Here is a 20,391-nt window from a genome sequence, read left to right as displayed (position 1 = left end):
CATTTTCAAGATTTTCATATATTTATAGATCTACTTGATTTTAACCATTTTTGGAGTTTAAAATTTTCTAAGTAGATATAAAAATAGATTTTCAGATAATCTTAAGAATTTTTAATACCAAAATTATATGTTATGATAAAATTTGGAGGTCCACCTTAATTGGATTGTTTAAGGTTGCAACCTTATAGAAAACACACCCATATCTAAATGCATTGAGAATACTATACATGTTCAGTAGTAATAAAAATACTTGGATGGAGAGAGAGTGGCAAAGGTTGTAGAGATAGAGATAGTCGAGGAGATATAGATAGTTGATGATAGTTTTTAATTTTAAGTTATCTCTTGATAATACTAGATTAGTTCATTATTATCAATAATCACTCTCTTGATAAGACTAGATAAATTCATTATTATCAATAACTGATTAGCCTTATATGTATAGGGGACTCTGTATATTCTTGACAATGAATCAGTACACAATGATTTTTCTGGAGGATTCATAGCCATACCACAAAAAGAAGAAGCTTCGAACCTAAAATCAGCCACTATCAGGCGCAAAGTTCCGGCTGCCTTCTCGGTGTCCTCCCTGCTGGTTGAAGAGAGAGAGAAGAGAGTATATATGGAGAGCACCCACTCTCTCTCCATCTTGCGCATTCACCATCTTCATCTTCCACATTAGAATCCCACTGGTCCAGGCCTGCATGTATTGGGTCAATGTCAGTATCGTCATGGCGGAGAAATACTTCCCTATCAACAAAGCTTTGCCCATCTAATGATGCATCTGAGTTTGCCCCATAAGCACTGTATGATACACCATCACTCCTTTCATTATCAGAATATGCCCTTTAGCTTCTTTATCGCCAACTAAGAGCAGAATAGGGAGTAGGGTCTCATTCCAAGGTGTTACCATCAACATTTAGGTGGAGCCCATGATCAGAAACCATAAAGTTATGCTAAGTTTGCCTTACCATGTTAATTAAATGTGAGAATTCTTGTGAAGAGAGAGAAAGATCAAACCATTGAAGCAACATCTCCATAATGTCACTTCAAGGAATAACGCCTTGTTTGTGCCCTCTTTTTTGAGTCCAACTGAAAAGCAATATCAACACCAATTTCATCAAGAACCTGGTTTGTGCCATTTGTTTATTCATTGCTGCCATTGCTTTACTAGCACACTCATTCTAGTAGCTAGTGAGGTATTGGCATACATTGCCTGTGTGTGGGTTGCGACACCTTTGATTTGTGCACGGCGTCCTTGCAAATTAGCAATTTGTTGCCTTATCAAGAATTCCAGATTCTGACAACAACAAGATATCAAGAATAAAGATCCTTAAATCAATTGCCTTCATTGTACGTTTGCTCATAATTATGATAATCGTTGCCCTCGTCTTTGCCGAGAAAATGATCCATAAGCTTTTCTCAAGTCCACATAATGAAATTTCCTGTGACCCACTGGTCGTTCTATGGCCGTCATGTAATGGCACCCTTTATCCGAAATTTTGCTTCAAGACCCTAGCTTCAAAGTCTAAAGCACTATTTACTAAAAACATAAGAGTGAGATTGTCGGATTAACCCTAAAAGAGGCCATTAACTCTTTTGATGATCTCCAAAGTCGAAATCTGACTTTCCTACGAAAAAAATCGAGAAAACATGAATTCCCAGCAAATAGGAGTTTACAGAGATTGCCTCCGTCTTGTTGACCATATCTTATTCCAGCTTCACTCTGCTTAGCATCTACTCCACCATGCCTTGCCTAGAAACCATGTCAAGTTGTCAGAAGCCACTTCTCAACCAACAAGTACCATATTTTCCAGTCAACTCCAGCAAACCTGAAAACCTTTGTCAGTGTAGCCATGACCAATCAAGATAAGTGTCTGACCGAGCTTTCTCGAGCAAGATTCACGGAAGATCTCAGGAGAAGGGCTGGCCAAGTACTTGTGCCCATAATCTTTATGCTTAGTAACTCTCTCTATGGTCAAGAACATGATGAGGACGTACAGGAAATCCACAAGAAAATTTTTCGAACAACCTGAGAAAGATTTATTATCATGGCTCGACGAAGTCAGTGCTAATATGCTGGTAGTAAAGGATGGGAGTGTGGATTATACAACGATAACAGACACGGTGAGAGAGGCCCCAAATTGGACGAGAGAGGGAGAGAACTGGGTAATTTTAGTGAGAGAAGGGGTTTACAGGGAGAATATGGAGATGGGGAGAGAGAAGACAAATATTATATTGACGGGGGAGGGGATGGAGAAGACGGTGATCACAGGGAACATCAATGTTGTGGATGGGTTCTCCACCTTCAACTCTTCAACACTATGTACGTTTCTCCCTCTCTCTCTATCTCTATGTTTTATGCTCGTGTATATTCCCCCTCTCTTTGTGCTTTTCAGTTAAGAGTCATTGTTGTGCATCACTTTTGACACACTTACATCCCGCTGAAAAAATAAGGAGAGAGCCAGTGACGACCTAGTCCTGCCTGTAGACTACCACGCTATAAAGAGACCTTACAACTACAGCCCTATGCTAGGGGATTAAAAAAAATACCAGACCACTGTCATTGCATCTAGAACGTCGAAAAACCCTCAGGGATCAAATTTGGGCTCAATAGGACCTCCTAGGAACATTTTGGGCCTAAATTACCATAAAATGAGTAGGTTTTACAATATTGCAGTGCGGCCTCATCATACCAGACCCCAATCATGGAGGTTGTGATTCTTCACATCGCGGGATGACCTGCAAATGCCCACACAACGCTCATTAGCTCAAATTCTGATGCAAGCTAGTTTTCGATGACCCGGTCATTTTGACATATGGCACGCGTCGTGACATGACCCAAGATCAAAGCTTTTCTGGAGAGAAGATGAGGCCCAAACCAAGGAAATCAGAGTTTTTGAAGAAAAAATATCTCAAACTTCTTGAAGCAATAACTCGAGATTCGTACATCGGATCATCGAATATCCAGTTCGATGTGACCGTATCACGAAGGGCTACAAGCTGGTATAACTGTTACACTCAATCTAAGGTCGAATAAATGACAAATTCGAAGGTTGAAGAAAGATCGTCTGATCGTCAGAATCCCTTTTTCCGGCGATCTCTGGAATTTAGAAAGTACTTCAAGCAAGAACCAAAACGAACAAAAATTGGTGCTAAACAACTGTGGAAGTCTCCTCTTTAATTTCCAATCAAAACTTGGAACACCATGGATCGCATTGTATTGATGGCCAAAATTCAAGATCTAGCCGGATTTCTACCCCTCGAAAAAATCTGTCTCAAGACGATCTAAAAGACATCCAACTCTTCAAAATCAAGCAAACATCAAGACTACGATGATGGATTGTCTGAACCACCACCATAAGCATTCGAAAAAGCTTCCAAGATCTGGCAATGGCGAAAGGCCCCTTAAAGAGGGATGGTTTTGTCATTAGCACAAAAAGTTTAAGGGGCATTTTGGTCACTATTCTTAAATTCGAGATTTTATTGTAATTTCTTTTAATTGTTATTAAACATCCACCTCTGTTCGGTGGGTCCTCTATATAAACAAACTTAGGTCAATTGTAAAAATGCCGGATCATTCATTAACGAAATAGAAGCATTAAGCTCGTTTCTACTTGTCTTTTGCTCCTAACCCTTAGATGCAGCGCCAAAGAGAGAGAACTTTTCAAAGAGGGAAACTACCGTTAATCCACCTTAGTTGTGTGGCTTCGTTCTCTCTCTCTCTCTCTCCCTCTTCTTTCTTTCTTTTCTCTCTTCACTCGTTGCTTGCCCCGCGCAGTAACTCGTGCCCACGGCAAACACGTGGTCCCATCTCTTTCCCCTTGCATCTCTAGCGTAAACGCAGCAAACCTGCTATCCGGCATAGCATCCCGTTATCCAACATATACTTGGCTCAATACCTTTCAGAGTTAGCTTAAGAGTTCTACCCTCAGACCATCGCTCTAACTTCCTCTCCGTACAGTTAAGTTGAGATGTGAAAGACGCATACGCTCTCTCCATCATTCACTCGGGAGGAGTCTTCCTGAATGAATAGTCAAGAGAGTTCTAACCTTTCGGTTGCTCTGATCGCCCGAGCGCATAGCGTTTGCACGCATAAGGAGAATCTTGTCACCATTTCTCCCCACATCCTATTTCTTGATAGCTAGCGTCTCATTTAAATGAACTTTTATAGAGGAGTACCGACGAATCGGCATTGCAGTTTCCAGTGAAAGGGAACGAAGTGACATGTTAAAGCCTGAGGGGAGTTCATGTCCAAACCACGCTGGCAGACAGCAGAAGGGCTGCGTAATTGTTTTAATAAGGTGAACTGCCTAGGTGTGTCTCGAACTCCAAATGATGAGGTAAGCGCCTAAAACGTACCCTCGTCGTAAAATCTCTCTCTTTGTTGGTTCCTCTCCGCACACAAGAAAACACTCGTATGCACACTCACAAACGTGCAGCGCGCAAGGACTCTCCGCGGTTGTTTGAGAGAGGATTTTATCTCGCCCCCCACGTGTGGAAAAATCAAGCCCGACCAAACATGTATATTGTGCCTCTCTTTCCCCTTCTGTTTTCATCTCTCTATTTACTTTTTATATTAATGAACGCAACTCCTTAGTCACAAGGCGTTCTTGAGTTTACATTTCATGATCTGCATTGCAGCTGTATTCGATGACGACTTCATGGCCTACGACCTCATCATTGTCAACACCACCGGGCTTGCCAAGCACCAAGCAGTAGCCCTCCATGTCTAATCGAACTTCTCTCTTTTCTTAAGGCTCAATATCTCGTCCTACTAGGACACCCTCTACGCCCACTCCCTCCACCAGTTCTATAGAGATTGTTACATCTATGGCACTGTTGACTTCATCTTTGGTAACATGACCGCAATATTCAAGAACTGTCAAATTTTTCTATGCAAGATGATGCCCAAACAACATAACATGATAACTGTTCATGGCAGGTTTGAACCCATATAGGATATGACATTTATCGTTCAAAATTCTACCATTCAAGCCACTCGAGACCTAGAGCCAGTGAAGGGAAATTTCTCAACTTATTTGGGAAGCTAGGGTGGTGATCATGTGAAAGAAAGAGCTATGTGATCTTTTACTGAGGAATACAGTTTTTTTTTTTTTTCACCCCTTTCTTTTGGCAAAAGATCACTTACAGGTGGTCTTTATTATAATAAGATAAATTTCAAAATAAAATCAACATAACAATAAAACCAAGATCTTAACAACTTGATGTCATTTAAATAACTATGCACTATGCATGAGAATAAAAGATAAGATTGCAAAAAATAAAAGGAAGAGTGTCGGAGATTACCTCAACCGGGCTTATTATACCCCACAACGAGTCACCACCATCCGATGGCGCGGGATCAACGGCTAGCTTCAATCTCAAACCGGGAAAGCAAATTTTGGCCAAACGACACTAATGGAACATGAACCCCTTTGATCACAAACTCAAACACTAGGTAAATTCTCTTAGCAACTTAGTTTGAGAGAGATGGATTCTCGTTTTGCTAAACTCTAAAATCCTTTGCCGTAAATCCATATTTGAGAGATAGGAGAGAAGAACTCCATAACCTAAACCCTTATGTTCTTTCACAATGTGAGAGAGAGAGATCAAACATGAGAGAGTGGTGTGTGCCCCCTTTTTGGAATATGAGAGAGAAAGATGGGAATTAGGTACAAGAGATAAGGTGTAGAGATTTTTGGGTAGAGACAATCCCATTTTATAGGCTTTGAATAAGGTTAAGGTTTTTTAAGGTTTTATTTGGCTTGCCTCTTCTTGCGAGATTGAACATAGACCGTCGATCAAGGGTGACTTGTGGGGTGAGAGATCTGAGCCATCCATTGTATAGATGGGCCATCAACATTATGGAAGGTGCATGAACCATTATCCCCCTCTCTTAAACCATTTTCCCATCAATATATTTAAATAAAATAAATATCATGTATTCTATAAAATTATACAATCCATGTCACATATTCCATACGGATATGCCAAATAATATCAAGTAGATAAATACTACCAAATATAAATAAGATAAGATCCATATCAATTCAAATTAAGAATATCTCTTTAAAACAAACTTGCTACAAAATAGATAAAGTCATGGTCAATATATCCCTTTCAAGATTTGACCACATGCCCCAAATCAAACTAATCTTATCTTAAAAGCAAATAAGAGAATCCAAAGAGGGTGGGTCGTGCCACCCTTTTATGGCACATGTGGGCCCCCACCCACATGCCACATGATGGGCCCATGAGCATTATGGGCCCCCATGGAAAAAAATATTATTTTTAAAATTAAATAAAACAATTTAAAATATATATTTGAATTTTTATAACTTTGTAAGAACAATAACGGTATTTTTATAAGTCCAAAAATCACAAATAAAATATTGAGAGATTCATAAAAATTCAAATAACAAAACTAAAATCATTTCAATAATAAAATGAACACAATTACATTAATAAGATGGGAAAAGGATCCATATGGTTTAGGAATAAACAATCATGGGGCACTCCACCTTCAACTGTAGACTACAGACCACACTTGCTTTATCAGACCGACCCAGTGTTTCCCATGACCCACAATCCAAGCAGGGGCTCATTAATGGGTCACCAAAGTCCGGGCGATGAGCCAAGGGGTCGCAGTCCCAATCTGTAGATTTCAGGTCCTCCCCTAGAGACGAGTCAAACTCACCACGACCTGATGCGACCACAGCTCTATGACGCATAGGGGTATCTCTCGCATATGCACACCTTCACCCTAAAAGGTGGATTTCTGGCTTTTCTGAACAATCTATCGATATGTATGCCGTGTGATGGTACATGGATGAGGCTTTGGCCCCTGTCTCTATAGGCCACCATCACACGCAAGGGTCACATAATCCCTCGGCTCACTCATCCAGGCATATTCTCCGACCTCATCAAGGGCTAACCCATTAAAACCCTTCTCGGTTTGTTCTTTATACCCAGGTAACATGGGTTTTTTCCAATCGACTGGCCTAGATCGTCAAGCATAGTCCAGTATTTACAAACATTGTTTGCTTAGTATGGCCCGCGAGGGACCACACTCCCACTGATTTCATGTTCCACTTTATCATTTCATTTTACAAGCACTCATAAGGCCTTTAAAGGCCACATAAACCCAACATCTCTCACTTGGCCTTTGAAGGTTTTACATTCTCTCTTTCTCTCATTCTCATCTCTCTCTCCCCATTACAATCTCTCTCAAGTATTTTTATTATTCTCTCAATACATTAATCATGGCTTTCGGTATCAATCCTTTCACATTTTAGAGGCAACACATTTTTCTTTTTGCTCCTCGGATCTCATCTAAAAAATAGTTGTAGCTCATCTTTCACATCGCATCACGAATCATGAACCTGTTATCGCAAACGGCCATCACTTACCCTCATCGCATGGGGTCGTATGTTCATGGGCTCAAAAGAGTTCTTCAAATAAGTTGCTCCATTTTGTAGCCATACAACCAGCACCAAACATTTGGGTTCCATGGGGGAACAACATTATAGTGTGTTGTTTCATTTGGCATGTCAAATACTAGCAAGTGCTCCTACAAGAATATTTAATTTATCTGAATCTCGATCTTTCTCAATTTCACTACATTCTTCAGGTGATAAAAACATGGTTTTATATGCTTGGAGTTCTTATGGATTCTTAGCTCCTTTGACACGCATATCGTCACCGTGCTGTCGCAGAAAATTCTTACTGTCTCACAACGCACGAGGTGAAAGTCAAGTCGATTAAGAAATTTCTTAATCCATATGGCCTCCTCGATCACCAAACAACACGCCACATAATTTGCCTTCATGGTGGACAATTTCGTCACATCTTGTTTCTTTGATTTTCAAGAAACTGCACCCCCTCCAAGCATGAACACATATCCAAATGTAGACTTCGCATCATCTGGATCTGTGAGATAGCTTGCACCTGTATATTTGAATATTAAACTAAAAAAACATGGGACTGTAGCAGCTCCCACTCAATTATTGCATATACAACATATACATTCTCAATATTTTTATGCATATATCATGAGGTAGCATATCAAGTCTTATGCAATATGTAATTCAATACATGTTGGTTTCACAATACGCAAAAACTTTCATGAACCACAAAGGTTCAACCACACTAGATATCTTGGTAGTAAATTCATACAAACCAAGTTATCTAATCAACACAACATGTGTTAGGGAAGCTCAGCATGATGGCATTCCTACAACAATCCCTATGGTTCAAAGTCTTAGGTAATCGAGGATTCTAAATAACTAGAAACATGAGTCAAAACATATAGGTATTTAAAAAAAAAATACATGATAGTTTTTCTCCCACATTTATAAATACCTTCAAGACACAATGTTTTCTTTTTAATAAAAAAAATTGACTTGGTATATATATATATATATATATATATATATATATATATATATATATATATATGCATCCACAAGCAATAGTTATATAATAGTATGACAGTTTAAAATGATTTTCATAAAGACTTAATGGACCTTGCAAGACTATGTGGTTTTCTCAAAACCATATTCATAGACTTAAGCTTTTTCCAAATCATCCAATTTAATTTTAAAATATATGTTTATTCTTCTTAAATCATTTTACCACATTCACCTTTAATTTCCCACTAAGTCAAGTTCATGACCATAAAAACAAATCATATATACCATCTTATAATTTTATCCAAAATAAAGCATGACTAAATAATGTCTATTAAAGCTTTGATAAAATAATTCTTTTTTGGCAATTATAGAGAATTTATCAAGAGATCATCATCACATGCAATACATCATATTATAGGCATTATTGAGAGGATGGTCACCAAGACCAAGTTCCATTAGAACACTCCCTTTGTGCTTAGACATTTGAATGAGTCACACCCATCTCTCGTGTTTCATCCTTAGGGCTCAAAGTCCTTGATCAAATCACATCTCCATATGTATCACTACCTTAAGTAGTTCATACTCAAGCACAAGGAGGCATAAAAACACAAGGTATTCAAAATCGACACTTTCAAATTTGTTAGCACTTTTCACTTAATGTCCATACGCTCTATACATATTCATAAAATAATTAGCCAAAATATAGCCAAAGCACATTAAACAAATTTATTGAATCATCTTTCCCTATATGACCTTACCATATAATGTGGGATAGATTCCATACCTCAAAACCATATAGTGTGGTACCTGGGCTTTCTTGATTCAGCGTTTTTACTTGTTTGACAAGCTTTTGTGATCTTAGAAGTACACGCAACTGATGGAGAATATATTAGTCATCAGTTTCATATGTCACAAAGTGTCCATCTCTTCGGCACTTAGATTCTCTTGTCTTACACCGTGAAGAAAATATCTTCTTCATCTCATTATTTCAAATATTACAATTTCGATTCTTCCACTAATCTTTAGCGTTGCTATGCTTCCACCAAGTCTCTCTATATATCCCTTCATTACGAATAAACCAATATGCTTTTATAGGTATTGTGTTTCTTCTTCTTTCTGCTATTTTTAGATCGAATACTCTTCACATATATTGTCTTATCTTATCAACTCTGTATTACATCTCTCTGAAGTTGTACTATAATAAATCATACTCATGGCACACTATAAAGCCTTTTAAAATGAGTATTAAAGGTCTCCATAATTGGGAATTCAAGGATGTGCCTTAATATGCCACAACTTTTAATTTATTGCAGCATAGAACATGAGCATCCCATAATAAAAATATGACATCTGTCAACTCATAAAAAGTTTGTCTTCGAATCCTTTTGAGTATTGAAATAGACTCAAAAATATAAAATAATGCACAGTTCTTTCCCTAAATTATACCATATAGTGAGTTTTCGTTTCAGTGACATTTAGGTCACAATGTAATTTTCAACAGAAAATCAGATTGAGCACCTCTCAATAAAAATGTTTCTCTCAATTCTCAAAGAATTCCTTCTTGAAATCTTTTATGTTGAAAGCTAGACCCAAAACCAAATCATAACATCATAGTTTGAATCCCAAATAATACTTTTCTTCAGATAAATAAATAAGTGACATTCACGTCACAAAATAAATCATACTACAGAATTTCATGATGAACATTATCTAGTAAAATTGTATTTTCTCTCTACCATCAAGGAGTTTCTCTTTCAAACCAATTTTGTTTGAAATTAGACATATACTAGTAACACATATATTTTCACAAACTTTATATCACTCTGTTAAGTAGGCTTGATAAATATAGATATTCATGTCTTCAATGAATAACATACCAAATTGCAGAAAATTCAGGATGACATCTCTTCAATCTAAAATTTTTATTCCTCTCTTCCCATAGATATTTTTCTTTCGAATAAATTTTATTAGAAAATAAACTCAGAGTGGAAGTCTAAAAATTTAGTGTGGACCATAAAACATTTTGTTTAGTATAGAAATAAAATCATGACCTCGAAGTCATAAAAATAGTTTTCGTTACAGAAAGCAGCACTTGCGCATCCTTCAATAAATTGATCATATCTTTCAAACCACAAGGACTTTCTTGATAAAACATTTTTTGTTTAAAAGTAGACTCAATTTTATAAGTCATAGTCCAATTTCAACTAGAAATAAAATTATATAATTGGTGAGAAAAATCACGGAACTCAATGGACAGTTCCTAAATTTTGCATGGTCAGAACTGACACCCTTCATTATTGAGTCCATAACTCAATACCCTTAGGATCTCCCACTGAAATATTTTTAGATAGATCCTACTCTTAAAGACAAAATATACCACTGAAGTATGTAATAGAAAAATACATCATTATCGTATTTATATCACTACTCCAAAATAGCCCAAAATACTCATTATACAGAGTGCCTTTTCGGTGTTGAAATATTTCAATAATTTTTAACCGTGGATGTATTTCTTGACCCCAAAGGTCATTAGCTTTCTTATATCTCATTCCCAAGCTTCATCTAAACTCAATAAAGAGAAAAGATAACTAATAACATCAAGTATCAATAGCTCTGATACCAATGAAAGAAAGACCTATGTGATCTTTTACCGAGGAATATATATATATATATATATATATATATATATATATATATATTTTTTTTTTTTTTTTTTTTTTTTTTTTTTTTTTTTTTTTTTTTTTCCACCCCTTTCTTTTGGCAAAAGATCACTTACAGGTGGTCTTTTTTTATAATAAGATAAATTTCAAAATAAAATCAACATAACAATGAAACTAAGATCTTAACAACTTGATGCCATTGAAACAACTATGCACTATACTTTAAAAGAAAAGATAAGATTGCAAGAAACAAAAGGAATAGTATCGAATATTACCTCAATCAAGCTTATTACATCCCACACCGAGTCACCACCATTCGATGGAGCGGGATCAACAGTCTAGCTTCAATCTAGAACTGAAAAAGCAAACTTTGGCCAAACCCCACCAATGGAATATAAACCCTTTTGATCACAAACTCAAACCCTATGTGAATTCTCTTAGCAACCCAGTTTGAGAGAGATGGATTCTCTTTTTGCTAAACCCTAAAACCCTTAGCCATAAATCTATATTTGAGAGATAGGAGAAAAGAACTCCATAACCTAAACCCTTAGGTTCTTTCATAATGTGAGAGAGAGATCAAACATAAGAGAGTGGTGCATATCCGTTTTTGGGATATGAGAGAGAAAGATGGGAATTAGGTACAAGAGATAAGGTAAGAGATTTTTGGGTAGAGACAATCTCAATTTATAGGCTTTGAATAAGATTAGGGTTTATTAGAGTTTTCTTTGGCTTGCCTCTTCTTGTGAGATTGAACATAGACCGTCAATCAAGGGTGACTTGTGGGGTGAGAGATCTGAGTCATTCATTCCATAGATGGGTCATCAACATTATGGAAGGTGCATGAACCATTATACTCATTTCCTAAACCATTATCCCCATTTCCTATATCATTCTCTCATAAATATATTTAAACAAAATAAATATCATGCATTCTAGAAAATTGCACGATCCATGTCATATATTCCATAAGGATATGTCAAATAATATCAAGTAGATAACTCCTACCAAATATAAATAAGATAAGATCCATATCAATTCAAATTGACCATGTCTCTTTAAAACAAACTTGTTACAAAATAAATAAAGCCATGGTCAATATATCCCTTCCAAGATTTAACCACATGCCACAAATGAAACTAACATTATCTTAAAAGCAAACAAGGGAATCCAAAGAGGGTGGAGGGACATGTGAGCCCCCTCCCATGTGCCACATGGTGGGCCCATGTGCACTATGGGCTCCCACGGAAAAAAATATTATTTTAAAAATTGAATAAAACAATTTAAAATATATATTTGAATTTTTTTAACTTTGTAAGAACAATAACTATATTTTTATAAGTCCAAAAATCACAAATAAAATATTGAGAGATTCATAAAAATTCAAATAATAAAACTAAAATCATTTCAATAATAAAATGAACACAATTAAATTAATATGATGGGAAAATAATCCATATGGTTTAAGAATCAATAATCATTGGGCAATCCACCTTCAACTGTGGACTACATACCACATTTGCGTTATCAGACCGACCCAGTGTTTCCCATGACCCACAGTCCAAGCAGGGGCTCATTAGCAGGTCACTAAAGTCCATTCGATGAGCCAAGGGATCGCAATCCCAGTCTGTGGATTTCAGATCCTCCCCTAGAGACGAGTCTAGGTCACCAAGACCAAATGTGACCACAGCTCTATGGCGCATAGGGATATCTCTCGCACATGCATACGCTTCACACTAAAAGGTGGATTTCTGGCTTTCCTGAACGATCTATCGATATGCATGCCGTGTGGTGGCACATGGATGAGGCTTTGGCCCCCGTCTCTATAGGCCACCATCACACACAAGGGTCACACAGTCCCTCGGCTCACTCATCCGGACATATTCTCCAACCTCATCAAGGATGAACCTATTAGAACCCTTCTCAGTTTGTTCTTTACGCCCAAGTAACATGGGTTTTTCCCAACCGACTGGCCTAAATAGTCAAGCACAGTCTGGTATCCGCAAACATCGTTTGCTTAGTATGGCCCACGAGGGACCACACTCTCACTAAGTTCATGTTCCACTATATCATTTCATTTTACGAGTACTCATAAGGCCTTTAAAGGCCACATAAACCCAACATCCTGCATTCATATTGGGGGATGTTACAAGCAAGGAAGGGTGACATTCATGGAAGATGGAGCCAATCCAAGATATAGTGAAGTGTGTGGAATACAAAAACTAGGGGCCGAGGGCAGACACAAACGAAGGTTGAGGTGGGGGGATTGAAAGTGGATGGGGAGTTGAGGAGGGAGGCGGTGTGGAGGTTCATGGCAGCTGAGTTCATAACAACGCAATGGCTCAAGGCTGCCGGGGTGCCCTTCATAGCGAGGCTTTGAGCAGGGTTCCAAAAATATGTGATTTGGATCGAAACCGACGATCCAGGTCATGGATCCATTGTTTAAAACCATGGCTCCGAGAATTAAAGAGAGTGTGGTGTTGAGTATTTTTGTGAACATTAGATTAGTGTCTGGTTCTCCACTTGTGGGAATGTTACTGTTAATTTTATTGTGGAGTGTGTAACTATATATTAAAATTTAATATTGTTTTTTGGATTCAGATTACTTTTCCCTCGTAGAAACTATATCAATTCCTTTCTTTTGTGTCTCGTTTTATATGTTCCAGTTTTGGGTTTATTTCTTATGAGCCCACAACCATAGCATCTAGCCCTCGATGATTCTATTTCTCTTCAAAACGCCCCCAAACACTTCGATTATGACTTTTTCTCCTTTTTCAAGTTTTTTAAAAGTGTTATGAAAAACAAATGTCAATGGTGCATACCAATGATTTAAAAATCGCTGAGAATCGGCACAGGCCCTGCCCGTTCCAGCGCAAAACCTGGAATCTCCCCCGGTTCCAGAGCAGAACCGCCGGTTCCCTCCCAGTTCTTCTAGCTATTCCCTCCCAGTTCTAGCCTTCACACGTGTTTAAGCATCACGCGTGCCACACACACCACTCACACACATGTATAAGCGTCACGCGTGCCACACACACCACTCACACACGTGTGTACGTGTGACACGAACCGTACACACTCCCACACGTGCCACACGTATGGACATGTGTGCACCGGCACATGCGCAAGTGTGAGGTTGCCCCAATATTTTTACACGCATGTTTTAACTCATATTACATAGGTATTTATATACCAAAGTTGAATACTCATCTTTTGATGTGGGATAATTCCCAAACATCATTAAATGAAAAGAAAATTTAAATATATTCTATTAATCAGCAAATTATAACCACATGTCGTGAGGTGGTGTGGTGGTTATGTCTCTTGCTTTTTCACTTGATGTCCTACATAATATAAAAGGCATAAAAAAATAAAAAATAAAAAAGTTAATTTTTTGTATAGCAGTTAATTTTTGTTGTATATAATGGTATAATTATTTTTGTAAATAATATGAAAGGCATAAAAAATAAAAAATAAAAAGTTTATTCTATTTAAAATCTCCATCTTTCAACTAACAATCTCTTTCACTAAATTTATTATAGAAACCTAAAAAAACATATTTTTGAAAATTTGAAATGTTATTTCCAAAATTTGTACGCATTTTATTAATTTTTACATTGATAACCAAATATTTTATTTTATTTATTAATTTTTACATTATAAATCATGTAATGTACTATTTTTGTTACAGTTGTCAATAATACATTTTAAATTAAATAATATTATAAAATATTTTTAATTTGTTATTATTTATCTAATAAAATAATTATAAAATGTAAACTAATAATTATAATTTCAGTATATAATATTATAATTAGTTAGGTTATAATAATTTTGGATTATAGTTAGTTTGGTTGTAATAATTTGGGTTTTTAGCGGATTAGGGTTTTTCGCCAAAACGAGATTTTAATGGCCATTAGTTCATTGATTTAGTCTATTCTTTATTATAGTCCATGTATAATTATATATTTTATCTATGATAATGCTATGCTTTTGTTTTTTATGTGATGCAAATTTAATACTTAAGTTTATACATGGAAAGAGCATCTCAATATTCACAAATTGATGAAAAAACTGAAAGTTAATAATGTAATACCCGCATTTCTTATTGGATTCTTAAAAAACAACATTTATAATGAATTTTAATAATTTTTTCGAATTTTTTTGGCGCTTTAATTCGATCGATTCAGTCGATTCTCGATCTGGATCGCTGATTTGTCAATCCGGATCGGATTTTTAAGTGCTCGTTCCGGGTCACCGATCCACTTTTTAAATCATTGGTGCATACAATCCATAATTGTATTACTTGATTGATATTTTTACTAGTATCGTGAATAAAAACTAATGTTTTCACTCATTTAAATTATGTATTTTACAATGTCTAAAGCAAAGTGCGCTATCTTCGCTACTAAAATCATAATCCAATATTAAAATGTTTTATATTTTTAAATTATGAATTTGAAGCTCTTTTAAAAATTTCATTTACCACTCATTTTCTTTCTTTTAAGAACTTTCAAAATAAAAAAAAGTCAAATATTTCCAAACAAAATTTTCGTTGACTGAAAATAATTTATAACCAGTTTCCGAGTTTATCATGACAAATTTTTAAATTCTTTTGTACATTATGCTGACTTTTCTACTAAATTAGGAAATTTGAAACTATATTCTCTTCTTTTTTTTAATTGCTTGAATAAATCTATTATTTTTTAGTATTTTTTTATGCTTCTAAAAATTAAGTATGATGAATTTCCAAAATATTTTATTGTGATTTCTTAAAGTTAAAGTATAACATGATAAATTAAATATAAAGAGCACATATACTATGCTGCCGCAGGAGCATATTATGCATCTACTCCCTCACACAAAACACCTATTTAGAAATAATATTTTAGTTTAAAATTTTGGAAACCATATAAAAAATACTAAATGACTATTTACAAAAGAAAAAAATTTGAATTTTGAGTTTCAGAGAACTTACATCTAGCTCTTCAAATATTGGATGGTCTCTATCAATCTTGAGGCATTATTTTTTCTAGTATATAGAGAGTTTAGTTTAGAAAATTTTTTATTGAGGTAAGTTTATGCCTTGAAAGATTATAGCCCAAAAATTCAATATCTAAAAGATATTCCTAGCATGCGTTATAACCGAGGGAGTAAATGGATAGTATACTCCCACCATAGTACGAAATCTTTTGGGTAATATAAAAACAAAGGTGCGGTTTGCATAGAGTCTAGGCTCAAAACAATCAAATTAGAGCCTACCTTCAAATCGTAAAGAGAAATGTGGTTTCAATACTGGAAATCTTTGTGATAGCCTTAAAATATATTTTTATCTTTATTTATAAAGTTTAAAGGTTAAAAAATTGTGTCGAGCAATAGATCTATAAAATCTTGAAAATTGATGGTCCAAAAATACGTAACAAAATACACTATTTCCAATTGAAATCCATTTTTTTTCTCATGTCCATGTATGTTGAGGTCGAGATTATCAATTTGAGGATATTTGGGCATCAAAACAACCTCTTCTAGCGGAATTTTTGAGGTAGGCCCAAATTTGATTGTTTAGAGCCTCGGCTCTATATAATAAACCCTTCCCTAAAAAGAATCCATGTTTTTAAGTCTTTGGTTCTATTAGATTATGAACCCATGATGGTTTTGAATTACATTTATTAATACTTTCTTTATTTTTAAGAAATCTAAAAAGTTGTATAAATAATTAATGTTGCCATACCATTCAACTTGTCTATTAAAAATAGATTTTTAGCAATTTCTAGATTTCTCATACTGAATTATTAAATAATTCAAAAATTCATGCTTTACTGTTTTACACAATATATAAATAGTGAATAATTGCTAACAGAATAAGGTTTTGATGAGTCTACCTACTAATTTATTTATATAAGTTCTCGCTCCAAAATCCATATTAGAAATGGATTTTGGATTCAAAAAATTAGAGATTGAGAATCTCCACCATGGTGAAAATGAATATTGAAATAAATTAATTTTAAGACAAAAATAATGTTTCTAATGTTTTTTTAACACCATATATTTTAGGTTGTGGTGAGACCGTCAGTTTTCCACATCCACTTTAAGTTGGATATATCAGCGGCAAAACATGCTTATGTGCACGTGGGTCCCTTATGCACAAAACGCTTTTTCATTGTTAATATAAATGACAAAATTTAATATAGACCTTTTAATATGTCAAAACATCATCTCCACACTATACTGTACTTTTTCTTAAACCATTTTTTAATGTTTTCAAGGTGTGATACTTTCGCATAATTTTATAGGGTGTAAAAAAGTGATGGATATTTCAAATTCAACCTACGGTTATATAATTTTCATGGTGCTTATATTTCATTGCATAAATCTTATAAAAAAATTTCAATACAACTGTGTTCGACTTTGCAGGACTACAATGCCATGCCAGTGTAGAATTCTTTTGGGCTCCATTTCTAGCTGATTTGGGATCGGTAGACTTGTCTATGCTTGTTGATTGTTTTTGTATAGTCATTGCCTTTAAGTGGTTCAGGACGTGGTGATGGGAATCATCTTTTTTCAGGTTGTTGTTGCTTTTATTGGTGTTAGAAGTGATGACGGAATGATCATGGTAGTAGACAATGAAGAGGTGTTTGTCGAACATGTGTAGGCCTACTTGCAATAGGATATGTGTTGAATACTGGTACAGTGGTTTTTAATTAGGGAAAGGTTTCTATAATTCCCATACTACATAGGAGATCTATGCTTCCCCTATCATCCAACCGTCCAATTTTGATAAAGTGGGCCACTCTATTCAATCGGATGCCTCAAAGTATTTTATTTTTACTTTATTTTATACAAATTGTATGAATATGAAATTTTGTACGCGACATCTTCTCATTGGGGCGTACCTCCAAAAAATATTAAAAATAATTTTTCAATAAAATATAATGATCAAAATACCATTAAAACTTTTAGAGGTATTTTTGTCATTTTATTTTATTAGGAATATTGTTTTTATATTTTTTACAAGTTCGAGTTTAATAGAGGATTGGACGCCCAAAATTTAATGTCAAAATAACTTATCGAAAAATAAAATAATAAAAATACCCCTAAAAATTTCAATACTAATACAGTTTGGTTAGTGCCTCTCTCTCTCTCCAAAATTTTGAAGCTATACTTGAGGGGACACGGCTCATACTTCCCCATGTCAATTTACTTCTTGAAATAGAAATATGAGAAGTTCACATGTCCCTCCTAATACTTAAAGGGATTTTATATGATGAGACCATTTACCTTTAATATAAGGTAGTCATAATTATGGTTGAGGACAGATGCTTTAGATCAACAAAAATAGAGTTCCATACAGGTTGAGGACATATTCTCTTTGAGTTTTCATTTTCCTTATTTATTTCACGTCTTACCTACCAAAAGAAAAAGACATGCCTCTGTTAATCAAACAATAAAGAAAATCACATGCTCTTATAGGAGCATACTAACTAACTCACTAGAGGAAAGGTTCTTCTTAAGTGGATTTTCTTTTTCTTATTTTTCAAATTTGGAGATACACTCAATCTTGCGTCGTCTCTACTTAACTATGTGGTAATTAAAAGAAAGACTAATGTGATCTTGTCGAATGATATTTTTTTTTTTTTTTTCTTTTTTACCCCTTTTTTTTGTTTTTCTTTTCTTTTGGCAACGATCACTTACAAATAGTTTTATTACAATGAACTCTTGCCTCAAAGAAAATAAAGCTACCAAATCTAACATCTTAAAAACCTTGATGCCACTAAACAAATTTTCTTTAAACAAATAAAATAACCACAATTCTTATGCTTAGGAATATAAAGACAATATTTAATCATATTGCAAGAAACAAAAAGAGAATGCTGAAGATTATATGAACCGGACTTATTACACCCTACACCGAGTCACCACCATGCGATGGCTCGAGGTCAATGATCAACCTTCAATCTCAACAGGGAAAGCAAGTTTAGGTCAAACCCTCTAATGGAACTTTGAACTCCTCTTGATCACAAATCTCAAACTTAGGTACAACCCATAAAACGTAGTTTAAGAGAGATAGCATCTACCTGCTTCTACCCAACCCTTAGGATCAACATAACACAATATGAGAGATAGAGATCAATACCAACTAGGTGGGGTGTGCCCCTTATGTTGAAATTTTGATGGGAAGAAATGATTCCACTAAAGTCCCAGGAATCAAATGCAATGTTGTAAAATTATGGATCGCAAAGATCAGGTTTTACTAAAACAATTGAGAACTCAATGTTTTCTCTGTGTTCCTCTCCATAGCCATGAAACTCTTATTTTCCTGAGATCAGGTCATTCTCCAACGTTCGGCTTCCTCTTAAAATCTCTGAGAAACGTGACCATCTTTTCCTGAGATGTGGGTAGTTGTCTTCTAACTGTTGGATAAAGGGATCTTCTCTCTCTTTGAAGATATTTGTTAGTGATAAATATTAAAACATATAATAAAGATAAAGAGAGAGAAATATGACATGTTTGAGGGTCATATGGCCACCCATACATATCAACATCTCCGACTTGGCTATGAGGGCCAAATACATTGAAATAATACGATTTAGTGAATTCAACATTTATGATCATATTCTTGTCATGAGGCTTTTCACGTTAGTGCGGTTATACATCTCGTAACAAAAAAAATCCAAAGTCATGTCATTGGGTTTTTCACACTAATGCGATTTTTCCTCTCATGACCAGGACATCAAAGAAAAATATATCATTTGGGAGTTTCTAACTCAAATATTCTTAAGTCGCATCAAAGCTACATGCTTTGATAATATTTCTGCACTCAATCCCTTTATTAAATGGTCTGCAATCATATTTGAAGATGATAAATAACTATAGTTATTTAATTCTTTTCAATAATATCATAAATGTAATGATAATCAATTTCAATGTGTTTATCCTTAGAACTATAAGCTCAATTTCTAATTGATGAGACGGCTGCTTGATTATCACAAAAAAAAATTAACAAGTCTGTCGGCTATATCCAGCTTCAAATCATTTATGAAGCGTTTAATCCAGACGATATACGTTATAGCAATGCTACAAGTAACATACTCGGCTTCCGTAATATACCAAACTACACAACCTTGTCTCTTGCTAGACCAAGAAACACAGCCACCTCGAAAGAGGAATACAAGGCTTGAGGTTGATTTTCTATCATCTGGGTCTCCTGCAATGTTTACATTAGAGTACTCAATAACCTCTAAATTATCAACTTGAAAACACAACTTGTAATTTTTAGTTTTCTGAATATATTTTAGTATCCTTTTTATGGCTTGCCAATGAGTCAT

General features: G+C 35.2%; 1 pseudogene; it reads left to right on the top strand.

Moving 5' to 3' along the window:
• Positions 1 to 1,983: 1,983 nt before the first annotated feature.
• On the top strand, positions 1,984 to 4,958 carry LOC148779128 (pectinesterase/pectinesterase inhibitor PPE8B-like; annotated as a pseudogene).
• Positions 4,959 to 20,391: the final 15,433 nt, after the last annotated feature.

The sequence above is a fragment of the Amborella trichopoda genome, chromosome 13, assembly GCF_054954075.1.
Source record: "Amborella trichopoda isolate Santa Cruz 75 chromosome 13, AtrichopodaSantaCruz75HAP2 v2.0, whole genome shotgun sequence".
Taxonomy (NCBI): Eukaryota; Viridiplantae; Streptophyta; class Magnoliopsida; order Amborellales; family Amborellaceae; genus Amborella; species Amborella trichopoda.
Note: the sequence above shows the minus strand (reverse complement) of the source record. Positions and strands in the feature narration are given on the sequence as shown.